Below are 15,112 nucleotides of genomic sequence, written 5' to 3' on the forward strand. Positions count from 1 at the left end.
TCCTAATAATCCATCCAGTAGAGGACAATGGTCACACAGGCATGTTCACCTGAATGTAAACTGTCCCCATCAATTCCCCTTAATATGCTAATGACCCACAACTAATAACCAACCATAACACAATCCTAAATTATATTCTTACTGTTATTACTCCTGTCCTCCATATATTTGTTGTAATCATTTTGTTTATACTTGGACTGTAGTCTCTTCCCGAGTTAATAGGCATGTGTTTTATTGGTTTGTAAAACATCATTCACACTTATGATGTTATCTAATTGACTGATTAAATAAAAATAAACCAGTATGTCATTACATGTAGCTCTTTCCACAGCAGTCCACAAACAAAATATCTAAGAATAATAAGAAGTGTTTTAGACTGTAAATAAAAACAAAAAATAAACCCAATCCTCCCCCCCCCCGCCCAAGAAAGTGAGTGAAGGCAGAAATGGACAATATTAATAGTCAGTAGGGTTGCCAACTTTCTAATCACACAAAACCAAACACCTCGCCCCACCCCTTCCCCGAGGCCCTGCCCCTGCTCTCTACATTCCTCCTCCCTCAGTGGCTTGCTCTCCCCCACCCTCACTCAATTCACTGGGCTGGGGCAGGGGTTTGGGGTGCAGGAGGAGGTGAGGACTCTAACTGGGGGTGCGGGCTCTGGGGTGGAGCCAGAAATGAGGGGCTCAGGGTACGGCAGGGGCTACAGGCTGGGGCAGGAGTTGGGGTGTGGGCTCTGGGATGGGGCCAAAGAATTTGGATTATGGGAGGGTACTGCGAGTTGAGGCAGGGTGTTGGGGTGCAGGAGGGGATATGGGCTAGGGGTTCAGGCTCTGGGATGAGGGGTTCAGGGTGTGGGAGGGGGCTCTGGGCTGGGGCAGAGGTTGAGGTGCAGGAGGGGGTATGGACTCTGGGTTGGGTGTGCAGGCTCTGGGGTAGGGCTGGTGATGAGGGGTTTAGGTTACAGGAGAGGACTCCGGGTTGCGGGGCTCAGGACTGGGGGTTGGGGCTGGGGCACGGGCTTACCTTGGGCAGCTCCCAGTCAGCGGCACAGCGGAGCTAAGGCAGGCTCCCTGCCTGTCCTGGCACCACACTGTGCCCTGAAAGTAGGTCCAGCTCCTAGGTGGGGCGGGGGGTGGGCAGGGGCAGAAGGCTCTGCACACTGCTTTTGCCCACAGGCACCACCACCTCCAGCTCCCACTGGCTGCAGTTTCCAGCCAATGGGAGTGCGGAGTCGGTGCTCGGGGCAGGGACAGTGAGTGGAGGCCTGTGACCCCCCCACCTTGAAGCCGGACCTGCTGGCTGCGTCCAGGGCACAGCCCGGTGCCAGAATAGGTAGGGACTAGCCTGTCTTAGCCCTGCAGCGCTGCCTACCGGGCTTTTAATGGCCTGGTCAGTGATGCTGCCCAGAGCTGCCAGGGTCCCTTTTTGACCAGGCGTTCTGGTCGAAAACCGGACACCTGGCAACCCTAAGAGTCAGGGTTATTTCTCACCATTTAAGGGCTTCAGTGTATTTAGTAGCCTGTGGTAAAACACAAACACTTCCCATTTATTGTTTACAAAAAGTGTGCATGATCAATTTATAATAGCGGCTTTCTGAAGGGAAGATACTAATATCAAGGATTTCGTTTCACCAGTATTAAGTGAATTGATATAAATGATGTCACACATGTTGAGGATCATGTCAAAATCATTCACTGAATCATAAAAGTGTAGGCCTGGAGGGGACTTTGATACGTCATCTAGTCCAGTCCTTTGCACTCATGGCAGGACTAAGTATTGTCTAGACCACCGGTGGCAGATATTTGTCTAATCTGCTCTTAAAAACCTCCAATGATAGTTTCCACAACCTCACCAGGCAATTTGTTCCAGTGCTTAACTACCCTGACAGGAAGTTTTTTCCGAATGTCCAACCTAAACCTCCCTTGCTGCAATTTAAGCCCATTGCTTCTTGTCCTGTCCTCAGAAGTTAAAGAGAACAATTTTTCACCCTCCTCCTTGTAACAACCTTTTATGTACTTGAAAACTGTTATCATGTCCCCTCGCAGTCTTCTCTTCTCCAAACTAAACAAACACAGTTTTTTCAATCTTTCCTCATAGGTCATGTTTTCTAGACCCTAAATCATTTTTGTTGCTCTCCTCTGGACTTTCTCCAATTTGTTCACATCTTTCCTGAAATGTGGCACCCACAACTAGACACAATGGATAATAATGTCCATTATCACTCTGAAAAGAGCTAAGTTAGCCACAGTTGCAGAAGCTATAGAGGGTTTAGCTAGTAATGAGTAAATTGATGGGTGAGTTCATAGTTGGCTCATATGTAATCCCAGGGTTTCTGTCTTCTAGACCTAGAATAGCTTTCATGTTCAATCAGGATACTTAATTTTCCATTTGCAAACCCAACTATTGCCACTAGTTGAGGGGGTCAGCACATGGGCAGTTTATTATGGGTGACACCTAAAACAAGAGAAGGATAAGTGAATGCTGCTTACTGTCTTCACAAATGCAGGTGATGATAAAACTGTAACTAGTCCACAAAACAGCCAGCAATGTAGTATCTATTTTACAATGAGGAAAATGAGACACAGAGAGGTTATATGATCTGGCAGGAACCATACAAGTAGTCAGTAAAAGAACAGCAAATAGAACTCTCATTTTTCTGGATCCCAGATCTGTACTTTGTCCCTTTGACTATGCTTCCTCTCTAGGTACAAGGAATGTAAGGCCCTTCTAGTGGAGAGAGCATAGAATAAGATCCCTTGCCTGGTGGGGACCACTATCTGGCAAGGTAACACAGTTAACTGCCCAAATATTGTAGAAAAAGTTCAGAAATAGTTTCACATTTATGCTGCTGATAGCCAAACAAACATCTTACTCTGACATATGACACCCTTAAGCACTTGCAAGCAAGTTGAGAAAACCTTGTTTGTTCACAGTCATGGAAATGATGGAATGTGTCATTGTGAACCTGCTGTCAGAATAGGTCAAGTCAGTGTTGAATACTTTGGTACTTAGCTCTTGGCCTCTTGTAACCCATCATTATTTAGAAAAGCAAAAAAAAAAAAAAAATTAAAATAACCAGCCAACCACCCTTTATGCTGTATTCATCTGAAAAAAGTAAGCTAGGAAAGAAAAACAAAAATAAAGTTCACTTGAAAAATGCTCCTTGGAAATGGGAAATGATTCAAAGTGACACTTTTAATATTTTTCCATTTTATTTTGGGCTCTCTTGTCAGGCTCTGGTAAAATAAATAATATTGGAGAGAAAGGAAACTAGAGAAACCAATAATTAAGAGGGGCATGAAGATGAGAAAGTCACCCATATATTAGGCAAAAAGATACAGAGTAGTAGGGCAACAGGTACATTTTAAATGCTGAGTAATAAACTATGGCATATTACACTCATATGGCAATTTTGTTCAGCAGATCTCAAAGCATTTTATAAAGGAGGGTAAAGGATCATTAACTAGTTTATAGTTGGGAAAACTGAAGCACAGAATTGCCATCTTTCTCAAGAACAGGGACCAGAGAAGATGACATTCTAATGTTGTCGAAGCCAGCCCATGAAGTGTCATAAATAGTTACATCCTTTTGGTTTTATTTGATATTATGTTTGCCTAATGATAATCTAGATGCTGGTATTTGCCAGTGTGGGACCCATGAGACAGGCAGACAGGTGGAAGGTAAGGCCCTGTGAAGACCATGAGGCGGGCAAAACCAGTGAAGCACAGAACTTCCATGGCTGCAAATCAATGGAAGAGCACCTTGTTGGGATGGTGCCAAATTGGTGTGGCCATACTGAATGAATGGTGTGAGCAAAGCTTGATATGACTTAAACATGGCCGAATGACTACAGAGGATCCTAGGAGCAGATTAGATAAAGGACTGGCAAAGTCTTTGTGTATGAACAATATTGAACCTATTGGTCAGCAAATATGGGCCCATGCAAAAGTAAATATCCCATGTATAAAGTTCCAGTATGGAGCACAGGTTGACCTGGTTATAGTGACCTTACAGCAAGGACACCACGCAGAGAGCCAGAGTGAATAATTGATGAGTGAATAAACGTGGGGTAAGCTTCATTCAGTACCACCACCCTCAGCCCCTTCTAAAATACTAATCAGATAAAATTAATAACCACACGCCCACTAGGCATGTTTTTAAGACACGTGACTCCTTTGAGGGAAAAGAGTATAAGAATCAAGCAAGTAAATTACTGTGGTTAGGATTCCTTAATTGATGCTTGAAGAAGCAACACTGCTTGGCAGAGTAGCCAAAACTCTGCTCCGTGGGCTCAAGTAGGACTGTGAACCAGAGAGGTCTCAAGTCAACCAAGGCCTTACCCCGAGGGAATCCAAGACAGACCAGAGGGCTGAGAAGAACAGACCTGGAGGGAAGAAGCCATCTATAAAATTGGTAACCGCCTTCTCTGTTTGCCAAGCAGAAACTGCGTGAGGCTAGCGCAGGGCCTGTTTGTATGAGAGAGACTCGTTATGAGGACTGTATAGCTCTTAATGTCTAACATAAGAGTTATGTGCTTGATATAACCCTTTACTACTTGTTAATTCCTTCTCAATAAACTGCTGTGCATTGAAGATAATTACTGTGGACCTTTTTCCCTGGTATGACAGTAATCTGCTCCACCGGGAGCCAGGAAAGATCCATTTCAGGGGTAGTAGCACCCTCTGTTGTCAACACACGTCTTCCACATTGCCTGAGGCAGCTCAGCAGGCATCAAGTGAAAAAACTGTTCATTAAGCAGACTTCTTAAGGGAGGGAAATCCTTATTATCAGGGGAGGGAATCTTGGACACAAGAGTCTGAGAGGGCTCAACTTTGATATCCTCTTTAAAGTCAAGGTGAATACTCAAAAGAATAAAAAGGTGGATTAATTCCTCAATGTAAAAGGTGTTTTCATAGAACTCTATGGCATTTGCAATGCTACATCTTCAGCAGAAGAAAGAATTAAACCCTCTAGGAATGCGAAATTGATAGCCCCATTAGTCAAAGAGCTAGCCTTTTAGTTTCTGTATGTTTATTACTTTCATACCTGGTCAAAATGATTTATTATCCAGTCTCCAAACTTTATTTTCTCTTACACACCTTTCACTAATATGACTGACCATAATTCCCTGCAGTCATTCTAATAATAAGTCTGTTAATATGATTTTTCCATAGACCATTTAATTGTCATTATACCTGGATAACAAATGATTTGTCACATAAGCAGAAGAAAAACCTGCTCTGTTTATAACCAAAATTTTTAGGTATGGTTCGTGGTGTCTTATTATATCTCTATTACACCAGTTGACCCATTTTGACTTCAGATCTTCTGGCTGAAAATGAGCTTCAAGCCATACCTCAATGCTAGAGCTTTGTACTACATATATAGATCACAATATAGGCTGGTCATGACAGGTCACCTTTATAAAGATCAGTTTTAATGATTGCAATATAATAAATATACACATGAAAGTAAATGATTCACAGTGTTGAATATGTAGGGTGAATTCCAGGTCCCACTGAAGTCAATGACAAAACTCCCAAAATTCCTGACTTCAGTGGGACCAGGAATTCACCTGTAGCTTTTAGATTTCAAGATTAGTTTTATACAATGCAAATGAAAATAACTTAAGTTTGCAGATGTACTGTAAAGCTCTAGCAGGGTCTGATCCTGAAACATTTGTACACTTAGAGCACCTATTCATATCATTGGCTATTAGTTTTGCACTCATGGTTGCAACCTCCAGCTGTTATGTCATGTACCAAGTCTTCTAAAGACTTCCTCCAGAAAAAGAGGCGAGTCCAAATCAGTTCTTTCTAATGCTTATAAATGCATGTTTAAAAACTTTTTTGAGGAAATATCTTTTATGAGCCATTGTGCTGGGTTTGGCCCTAAATGGAAGAATTATAGTTTGAAACAGACTCAGGCATCCACCCATGCCACAGCTGGTCAGTTACACAACGAAAACCTTTTTAATGCTACCACAGAAGTGTTGGAAATGGAACAAGGATCTGCCCCATAGAAAACAATTATTATTAATATGCCTATTTTGGACGTACTGCATCCATCTCTTGGTTAATTTTATGTTAACCAGTAAGATATCATACCCTCAGGTGCATAGGACGTCAGTTTCTGCCATTTATTTCAATTTTGTGCTAGTCTGTTCAGGCTCCTGGGTGTCACATTGATGAATTTGTTTTCCCCTCCCCTCTATTGTTTTGTATAATGTTTCTCTAGGTCACCCTTTTTCTCTCTTTCCAGGTGGTGTCCATATTATCACCTGCCATGTAAGTCGTGTTGGTGGCAACCTTAAAGCCTGTCTTAAATATGTCCACCATCATCTTCTGACCAAATCTGATGCTTTAGATGGGTTTGCTCTACTTAGAATTTGAGGTTGCAAGAATCACTTCTCTTTTTAGCAGATTGCCATGACTCTCTCACATAATGAAGGACGTATATGAGGCCAGTGTTAAAAATTCATATTTTTGTGTCCGTGCCAATTCTGCTACTTTTCCAAATCCTTTCAATTTTATGAAAATTGTTTGCTGCTTTTGATATTCATTGCTTAGCATCTAGCATGGGGTCACCATCATTACACATCTCAGTCCCTCGACAGGTAAAATGACCTATATCTAGTGTTTCTTCATCCACTTTAATAGTTACTTTGGGACACTGATATATTGTGTTTTCACCTTGTTGAGGAACAAACCAACAATGTTTTGCTATAGCTGTCAAAAGCTGGGTCTTTTCTTCCATTAAGCTATGTATCAAACTAAGCAGGACAACGTCATCAGCAAAAGAGGTCATCCAATTGTGCTCTATCATTTACATATTTTGCTGGAATGGAAAATCTGGATAACGCTCAAGAACTGGATCTTGAAACAAAATAGACTCCAGGCATGTTTTTTTAAATAAAAAATGCCTTTGAAAAAGCCCAGTCGCAAATTCTCAAATTGCTATTCTCTCTGTTTTTTATTTATTCATTGTATTTGTTGTTTTGGACAAAGCATGATACAACATTGTATGAGCTGCTTGGTTATGCAACCAAAATAAAAGAATGTGAATGATCCAGAAATCATGGAGACCAACTCTTTCCTCATGTGAGCACACTCAGGAGCTGGACCACAGCAATCTATTTCTGAATTTAAAAAAAAGAAAAAATTGCTCTCATACCTTGCGGGCCTTCAAATGCATCAGTTTCTTTTCCGTTTCAATAAATGCCAGGGCCTAGGCAAACATTTTGCTGGGCCCAGGGCAAACTCATAGCACATACAACCTCCCATCCCACACAGACACATTAATTAATGAAAGAAAAATATATTTTATTTCTGAAATGGCATGGACAGGCCTTATCACTTATAACTTCACATTTCTGGCCTTTTTCATTGCAAAGTCATAAGTGACCTCCCTAAAGTAATATTTTCTTACAGGTTCACACACAGACAAAACAGCAAGATGACTTAAGTGTTTCTGTGCCATAGTAGGTCATTTGCAGTTTTTGATGAGTGTCAATTAGCTGCCACTGCTTTCGGTTTGTGCCACACTCACTAGCAACATGCAAAAAAATCCTACAGATGTGCACACTTCACTGAAAATTAGTTGTAGTTTTTTGTTGTAAGTCTTCAGAAGCCAGTACACCAGATATTCCAGATTTTGTTTGCCAAAAAATTGTTCTGTGTTTAGTCCACAATCCTGATGCTTAAAAAACATGAATCAGTAAGTAGTGCAGCACTATTCCTGCTTCTTGCAAACCTTCCTCTGTGCCTGGTGGTGACATTACTCAACTATCTGTGGAAGTCATTAGATTGGAATCACATGATTCATCTGGTTGCTTTTCTTCATCTATTTCCACAGTCTCCACCTTCACCTTGCTGTTCATCCAGTTTCCCACTTTGTGCATTGCTTGAACCAGACTGTTGAGAGGCCTGATCTATCTGGAAAAAAGGAAGGCTTAACTAGTGTCCTTTAGCAGCTGTTCTTTCCCTGTCTTTAAGCTCCTGATATTTCTGTCTGCCTGATTTGTATTTATAGATAGACATGGCAGTATGGCACAAATAATAATAATGACCAGTGACATATGACCCACAGGGACCCTGGAAGTACTGTTCCCTGTCCCCGAGATCTGATCTCAGCCTTTCTGAGCACCCTGGAGGACCAATTCATTGATCCCTGTCTTGGAATCTAGTCTCAGCTCTCACCCCTGGAGGACCAGCTCACTGTTCAGACGGTTACTTCTGTTCTAACACTGCTTCTGATCAGCTCAGGTAAATCTCACAAGATCTGGAGGCCATGTAGATGCATTGGTACAAACACGCTCACTGAGATTATATAAAAAACATTTACTGAAACTCAAATGTCCAGAATATTTTTCTTATAGTGATGGGCTTGTGGCCGGGCCTCAGTAAAGCGTACCCATATCCCATCCTTCCCCCCCCCCCACATTTTACTTGGGGTTTGAGTATAAACACATGCACCTCCCACATTTGTATATAAACTATGCTCATAGGATTTGTATGACTTGCTTCTTTTTGCTTGATATTTTAGGAAGTATTACTTTTTCTTACATGACTTCTTGGAATATATGTTAAATGGCAACAATAAAAAACAGATATTTGTCTGTCTAGATAGTTACATGGTCCCCCATCACCTGGATTGCCTGATGAGGTAAGCATTACTGTCCCCATTTTACAGATGGGAAGCTGAGGCAGGGAAACTGGACTCTTCAAATTAGCCTAAAGAAGATAAATACCCAAACATGACTGAACTTCCTTTGGCTCCTTTTGAAAATTCCATCCAGAGAAATTAAGTGACTTACCCAATGCCGTATAAGAGAGGTTTAGAAGAGCCAGCAATCGAACCCAGGTCATTTGAATTCCAGTCCAGTGCCTTAACCACAAGACCATCTTGTGAACACACTATAACCCTTCTAATTCACAGTATGTATTATTTGAATTGCTTATGAATCAGCCCTACTTACTCTCACCTGAGATCAGTGCAGGCCAGGATTGTAACCTATGCCACTGCATCAGTAGCAGCACACAGCAGTTATGGCAGTCCCTGACTACGATGGGTTGCATACTAAATGTGTGTTTGGGGACATATTAAATGCGTGTCTGTCTTTGTGATTTCTTAAACGAGAGTATTGAGAAGTTGGGGTGAGGTATGGCGGGGAGGGGAGAAGAAAATAGTAAGGTCAAGCAGTTTCCTTTAACAGATCCTAATGAAAAACCCCACAATCCTATCAATTCTGTGCTGTTAAACTATACTTTGGGTGAAAAGAGTTTTCATTTGCATTAACAATAAAACCATGTAGCATTACATGCTCTTACCTTTCGCAAAGTGTTTGAAAAGACTTTCAAATCACCAAGAGTGGAGTAAAGGCCATTAATAACCCCAATTTCTGGTTTGTAGCAAGTACTGTACTTTTATGAGATTCAACAACCTCCTGCATAAAACAGAACTCTCAATATTTTTGTAGGCTGTAAAATAAATATTCTCGCTGCAGGTGGTAATCCTTTCTTTTCAGACTTTCATTTCACATGCTTGTCCAGGCAACGTGAGCTTTAAACACATCAGTGGCATTTATTTGTGGCTATGGAAACCTTTTGGCTTTCATACGCACAGCTCTCTGCAGCCTTTGAGATAGATGATCAGAAGTGCTGCTGACCTGCTTACAAAACCTATCTAGGCGAGAATGATGTAGCACAATTATGGCTTAAATCATGCCTCTCAAACAAGAGACACAGTTTTGATGGGTAGCTGCTTTTCACATTCAAGGACCTGATCAAAAATCCACCGAAGTCAATGGAGACACTCCCGTTGACTTCAGCAGGCTTTGGATGAGGCCTTAAGAGTCCTTATAACCTGAAAATTTTACAGGGATCAATACTGTACTTTCTGCTCTTCAATATTTGAGATCTTCGAGAAACTTTGAGCTGACATGGGCTGCATTAGCAACAACGCACTTTCTCAGGTGGAAAGCTGTTCAAGGCAGGGCCTGCATCTTTATGCATGTACATGTATGTGAAGACTCTACCACACTGTAGGAACCACCACAGTAATAGTAATGATAACAGAAATATACATTTCTATTTCTTTCTCAGAAAATGCAACCATTGCCGTTACTAAAATGTCTACAAGAGATTAGCACCTGGATGAAGAACAACTGGCTTGAACTGAACCCTAGTATGACTGAGATGAGGTAGGTGGAAATGCTTCAAGAAGCTAGCCAAGATATTCAATTCTCCCTTCATTAAAGGCATCTATACTCTAATTGACAATGTAAAAGTCTCGGGGTTTTAGGGGCCCATCACTAGTTCCCGAATACCCAAGTAGCAACAACGGCAGGAATTGCCTTCTGCCACCTTCAGCTTGTCAGGACACTATGCTTTTCATCTCAGATTTCACTGCAGTGATTTATGTGTGTGCTCCTCACCACCAGGCTGAACTACTGTATTTTGCTGTTCATGGAGCTGAAGATATAAGCAACACAGTAAATACAACTGATACAGAATGCTGCAGCCCTTTTCCATTGCAAAGAATACCACCAAGGACACATCATCTCAGTGCCCCACTGGCTCCCTATTTGCTTCTGGTGCTTATTTAAGCCTTGATGTTGATCTTTAAGGTCCTCAGTGATTGGGGTCTGGTTACATCTGAGACTGCCCTTCCATTGTGACCCACCAGCCTTGTTCTTCTGGGAAGACTGTGACCAGCATCCACTGTGAAGCTCTCAAAAGCTGGAGATAAGAGATTCTTGATCAAGGGCTCTTGACAATGAAGCAACTTACTAGAGAAAACAAAGCTGACCACTTTCAGAGCACATTGCAGACCTATTTTTGTAAAAGCCTTTTTCGCAATAACCAAAAGGCACCAAAATAAAATACTACTGTACATAAAACAGTAAACAAAACATTTCTCCTGGGAAGCCAGGAGAAGGACAAAGGTCACTGTGGAAAACTATGGGATTCTTACCATATTTGGTGCATAGAAATTATGGGGATATATACCCTTGACATAACTTACAGCGATTCCATTACATGGCAGCATCCTGGCAAAGTTTGTGGTCCAGCCAGTGATCTCCTTAGCCTTCCATTCCATAGAAGCCTGTAGGAAAGACGAAAGGAAAAGTCAGCCATTCTCAGAATCCCAAGGCAAACAATCTGCACCTCTGTGATGAAAATGTCTCCCTGGCTCTAAGGGCAAACATGAGTTTGTATATAATTTCCTATTAAAGCTCCTAGTGGATTACAACAAGCACAGTTATTTATTACCTTCCACTTTTCAAACTAGCTAAGGTGGTAGTACATGACTTTGGACCCAATCTTACATTTTTTTATGCAGGTAAAATTTCCATTGATTACAGATGGAATTTTGCCTGAGCAAAGATGGAAGAGTCAGGTCCTTTCAAAGGAATTTATGTGCTTCAGAGTGAGAAGAGGCTGTGTCTCCGTGTGTCACTCTGGTTCCACACCAAGCTATTTTTTAGTTGCCTTTTTGGACCACTTTTAGTACAACATATTTTTTCCTATATTGGCCTGAGGTGAGTGTCAGGGGTATTGATGCTTTTGTGCTGAGAAGTAAAATAAGGGACTTTTAATAAATTCTTACGACTTCTTCACAGTGGAAAACTCTACAACTAAAAGCTACTCATTGTACAGAGCATAGAACAAACGAGGTCCCTGCACTCAGGGGCTTGCAATCATTGAACCTGACCAATAAAAAGACTCCCATTAAATTTAAAGGGCTTTGGATGAGGCCAGTAGGCCACCACTTCTGCAAATCGATCTGCAAATCTCTGTACTTGTGTGTAAACCTATAGACTCAATAAGGCTCTGAAAAAGCAAAAGGGACCATATGTGAAGAACCAATTGCAGGATCAGGGCCTAAGTATATACGGTTTCCTAACCCATTAGATACCAACCAAATACAAATCATACAGCATTTCAGGAGAACCACAAAATGGAGAAGTACCAAACTTCCAAAGCAATAAATAGAGTTCTTCAAGCCATTATCCAGTTATGAGAAAGTTCTTTTTTTTTTTTAAACCAAAATTCTGTTTGAGACTCTTTGGAAACAGGCTCCCCCTATAGCTCCTGTAAAACCTGGCTGCTAAGCCTTCTTTCTGAACTCAGCATGCACAGTTCAGCAGGAAACCACCACCATGTGTCTTTATTGCTGTTTATGTTCCAGGTACATCACAACATGATATAGAGCTGCCTTCTTGCTCCCTTGCTCAGCCTTTTATACTGCTTGCTTTCTTCTCAGAGCTACCCAGCTGGTCAGTTAATTAGCTCATCAGGTTCCCTACAGGTGCAAGTGCTCCTTTGTACCCTTCCAAACAAACTGGTTAAGTCCCTCCTACTCTAACTACACCCAGTGCTAGCTTCCAAAGGGCTCAGTTCGTAACTGCTAACTGCACCCTATCACATGAATTTGTCAAAAGTGGTCACTGTAGCTGGTGGGTTTGGCTCCATTAACTCAGGGTGTTGAGTCTGTTTCAGGGGTTTTCCATGTTCCCATACCTTCCCGCAACAACATGAGTTAAGAATGAGGTATCACTTGCACACAACTCAACATTTTGAACAGTGCACAGACATTTTTTCACATGCTTGACTTGTACATATAATATGCTCAATGCATGTGTGCAAGCAAGGGATATGCAGATACATATACCTCTGTGCACACATAACCCTAACTTGCTTATGCATGCCAGGAAATAGGGCTATAAACCCCACTACATTTATTTAAGTATCTCCTCTAATATCAGTGCTCATTACAAATGTCCCAGCTGGGCTTCTCATAGGCACAGGGATCCACACTCGTGGATCACAGAACAGGATCAAGGCCTAAGGTAGGAAAAGAGTTTTCCCTTCATAACCAGATTGTTCCTCTGCCACCACTATGGTTTGTGAAACCATAAATGTTGCTTTTATCATAGAGGACTGTGATGCCACAGAGAGTGGGTTTAGCATCAGAGTGTAACTCTAGATGTCAGCGCAGTATACCTTAAAAATCACATCAGCATTATTAACTCTGAGGGTCCAATAGGAGTTGTGTGCAGAAGGCATGAGGTTATGATAGGGTGAACATATTTCCCTATGCTATATATGGGACACCTGGTAAAATTACTCATATTCAAGTGAGTTCAATGGCAATCAATCACAACTATGCTGTCCAAACATTCAAATTAACATCAAGTTGTCTGAGCCCGTTAAAAAGGAATACTGCGAAGTTGGATCCTTTTTATTTACCTTCTTATCTTTAAGGCTTTAAGGTTCACATGGGGCGGGGGAAGGATGACCTGGCCCATGTCTTTGCAGAGCTCATCTCTTCTCTCCCCTCCCCTACCCCGCTCCCCTGTGGCTGGAAGCAGCTTGTCCCTTCCTGCCTGCGCAGTGTCAAAAGGCTGCTAACACCTCCAGGCTGATGCTGGCCACCAACATAACCCAGCCGCCTCCTGTCCCCTGGCTACAGCATGGGCAGGAAGGAGTTAAGCCCTAAGGATGCATTGTGCACCAGGGCCCGGGGAACCTGACTGCAGGGGCTTCAGTGAACCTAGCCAGAGAGGTGGCTCAGCAGGAGCGGGTGCATAGGGGATGGAGCAGCCCCATGCTTGCTGGGGGCAGGATCCAGGGTGGTGGGGATGGGAGTAGAGGGTGCTAAGCTCCTGCCCCGGGGGCTGAGGTGGATTGGGATGTGAACAAGCTGGAAATCGCTTCCCCCCTGCCACTCCAGAGCTTAGCTGAGGGGTGGAGAGGCTTCCCCACGCCAGTGCTGTGTGGGGCTTTGGCACTCACAGGGTTTGGTTCCTCCTGGCCAGCGTCCCAAGCCGGAGGGTCTTGGGCTTTCCCGGGGCACCGGCCAAACCAGAAGCAGTGAGGGAGGGAAGAAGCCTGCCGGCCAGGCTGTTCATGAGCTGAGCACTCCAACCAGGGGCTGGTTCTCTGCACAGCACTGGGAGTGGGACGCACCCCGCCGCGGGGATTATGGAGGAGCAGTGGGGCTGAGGGTGTGTGTGAAGGGGCAAAACAGGGAGAGGACAGCAAGAGGGGGAGTATGTAAAGGGCTCATTGGTGGGCAGCAGAGGTGATACGTAACTGGCTGCCACCTGAGGCCTACCTGCACTCACCAGCCACCACAGCTCGCAGTGTGCAGCCAGTGCCGGCTGGAACAGAACGAGGCCCTGCTGGCCAAGAGCTAGCATGCAGCAGGGGCTGCGCTGATGGACTAGCGTGGGAAGTGGCCAGCACCGCGTGCTGCAGCTTTGCCCCGCCACCAGCCTTGAACACCCACCCCCACCGCTGGCTACTGGACACCCCCCACACTCACACTCACCACTGGTGAGCAGGCAGCTGGCAAGCATGGATCTGGCCAGCAGCAGGACCCACAAGTACTGATGCGGGGAGACAGAAAATACAGGATATTTTTAAAGAAAAAGTCAGGACATCTGCAGGGGGGCTTAAATACGGGACTGTCCCTTTAAAAACAGGACATCTGGTCACCCTAGGTTATGATAACATTTGAAAAGGAACAGAAGATTATATGTGGGGATACAAATTGTTACATTCACATAGAGAAATTAGAAGAAACAAAATGATCTCGCTAGAAAGCTGTTACACTGCAGCATAACACACACACAAAAGCAGAGCAAATAGCAAGCTGCTGCCTAAGGCAGAGACACAACTCAACCCACCTTGCTGTGGCTGGCTCTTTGCAGACTGCACACTGAGGACAAGATCACATGACTTCCCTCAAAGTCTACAGACCTATAATTTAAAGGGATAGCTATAATTTTACCACAATTTTCAATACACCACACAAATGTGTAACTAAGTATGTAGATAATTTCACACAACCAACCAACACAAATGTGGCCCGTGATCAGGTGATAAGGCAAATACAACAGCACACAACAAATGTTTTAATAGCCACAATACCAAAAATAGCATTTTAACAAAAGAGAGCTCCCAGTGATACTTTTTAGTTCAAAGTAGAGGTGAAGCCACTTGCCTTCATACAAGTTATTACTCAGAAAAAATATAAAGGAAAATTAGAAAATAAAGATGCAGTTTGCCAAGTCTACAAGGCTTTTTGATTAAATCCAGAATAC

The 15,112-nt window shown here is 43.0% G+C and overlaps 1 long non-coding RNA gene across 1 annotated transcript in view; it reads right to left on the reverse strand.

Annotated features, from left to right (window-relative positions):
- LOC125640947 (uncharacterized) overlaps positions 1-14,764 on the reverse strand; it is a 41,216-nt gene extending 26,452 nt beyond the window's left edge. Inside the window, exons 1-2 of the long non-coding RNA XR_012669601.1 lie at positions 14,696-14,764; positions 11,026-11,106 (exon numbers count right to left, since the gene is read on the reverse strand). This is a non-coding gene — a long non-coding RNA (uncharacterized LOC125640947). The remainder of the gene's footprint in view (positions 1-11,025; positions 11,107-14,695) is intronic.
- Between the last annotated feature and the right edge of the window lie 348 nt (positions 14,765-15,112).

Source organism: Caretta caretta, chromosome 8 (assembly GCF_965140235.1).
Source record: "Caretta caretta isolate rCarCar2 chromosome 8, rCarCar1.hap1, whole genome shotgun sequence".
In the NCBI taxonomy this organism is placed as follows: domain Eukaryota; kingdom Metazoa; phylum Chordata; order Testudines; family Cheloniidae; genus Caretta; species Caretta caretta.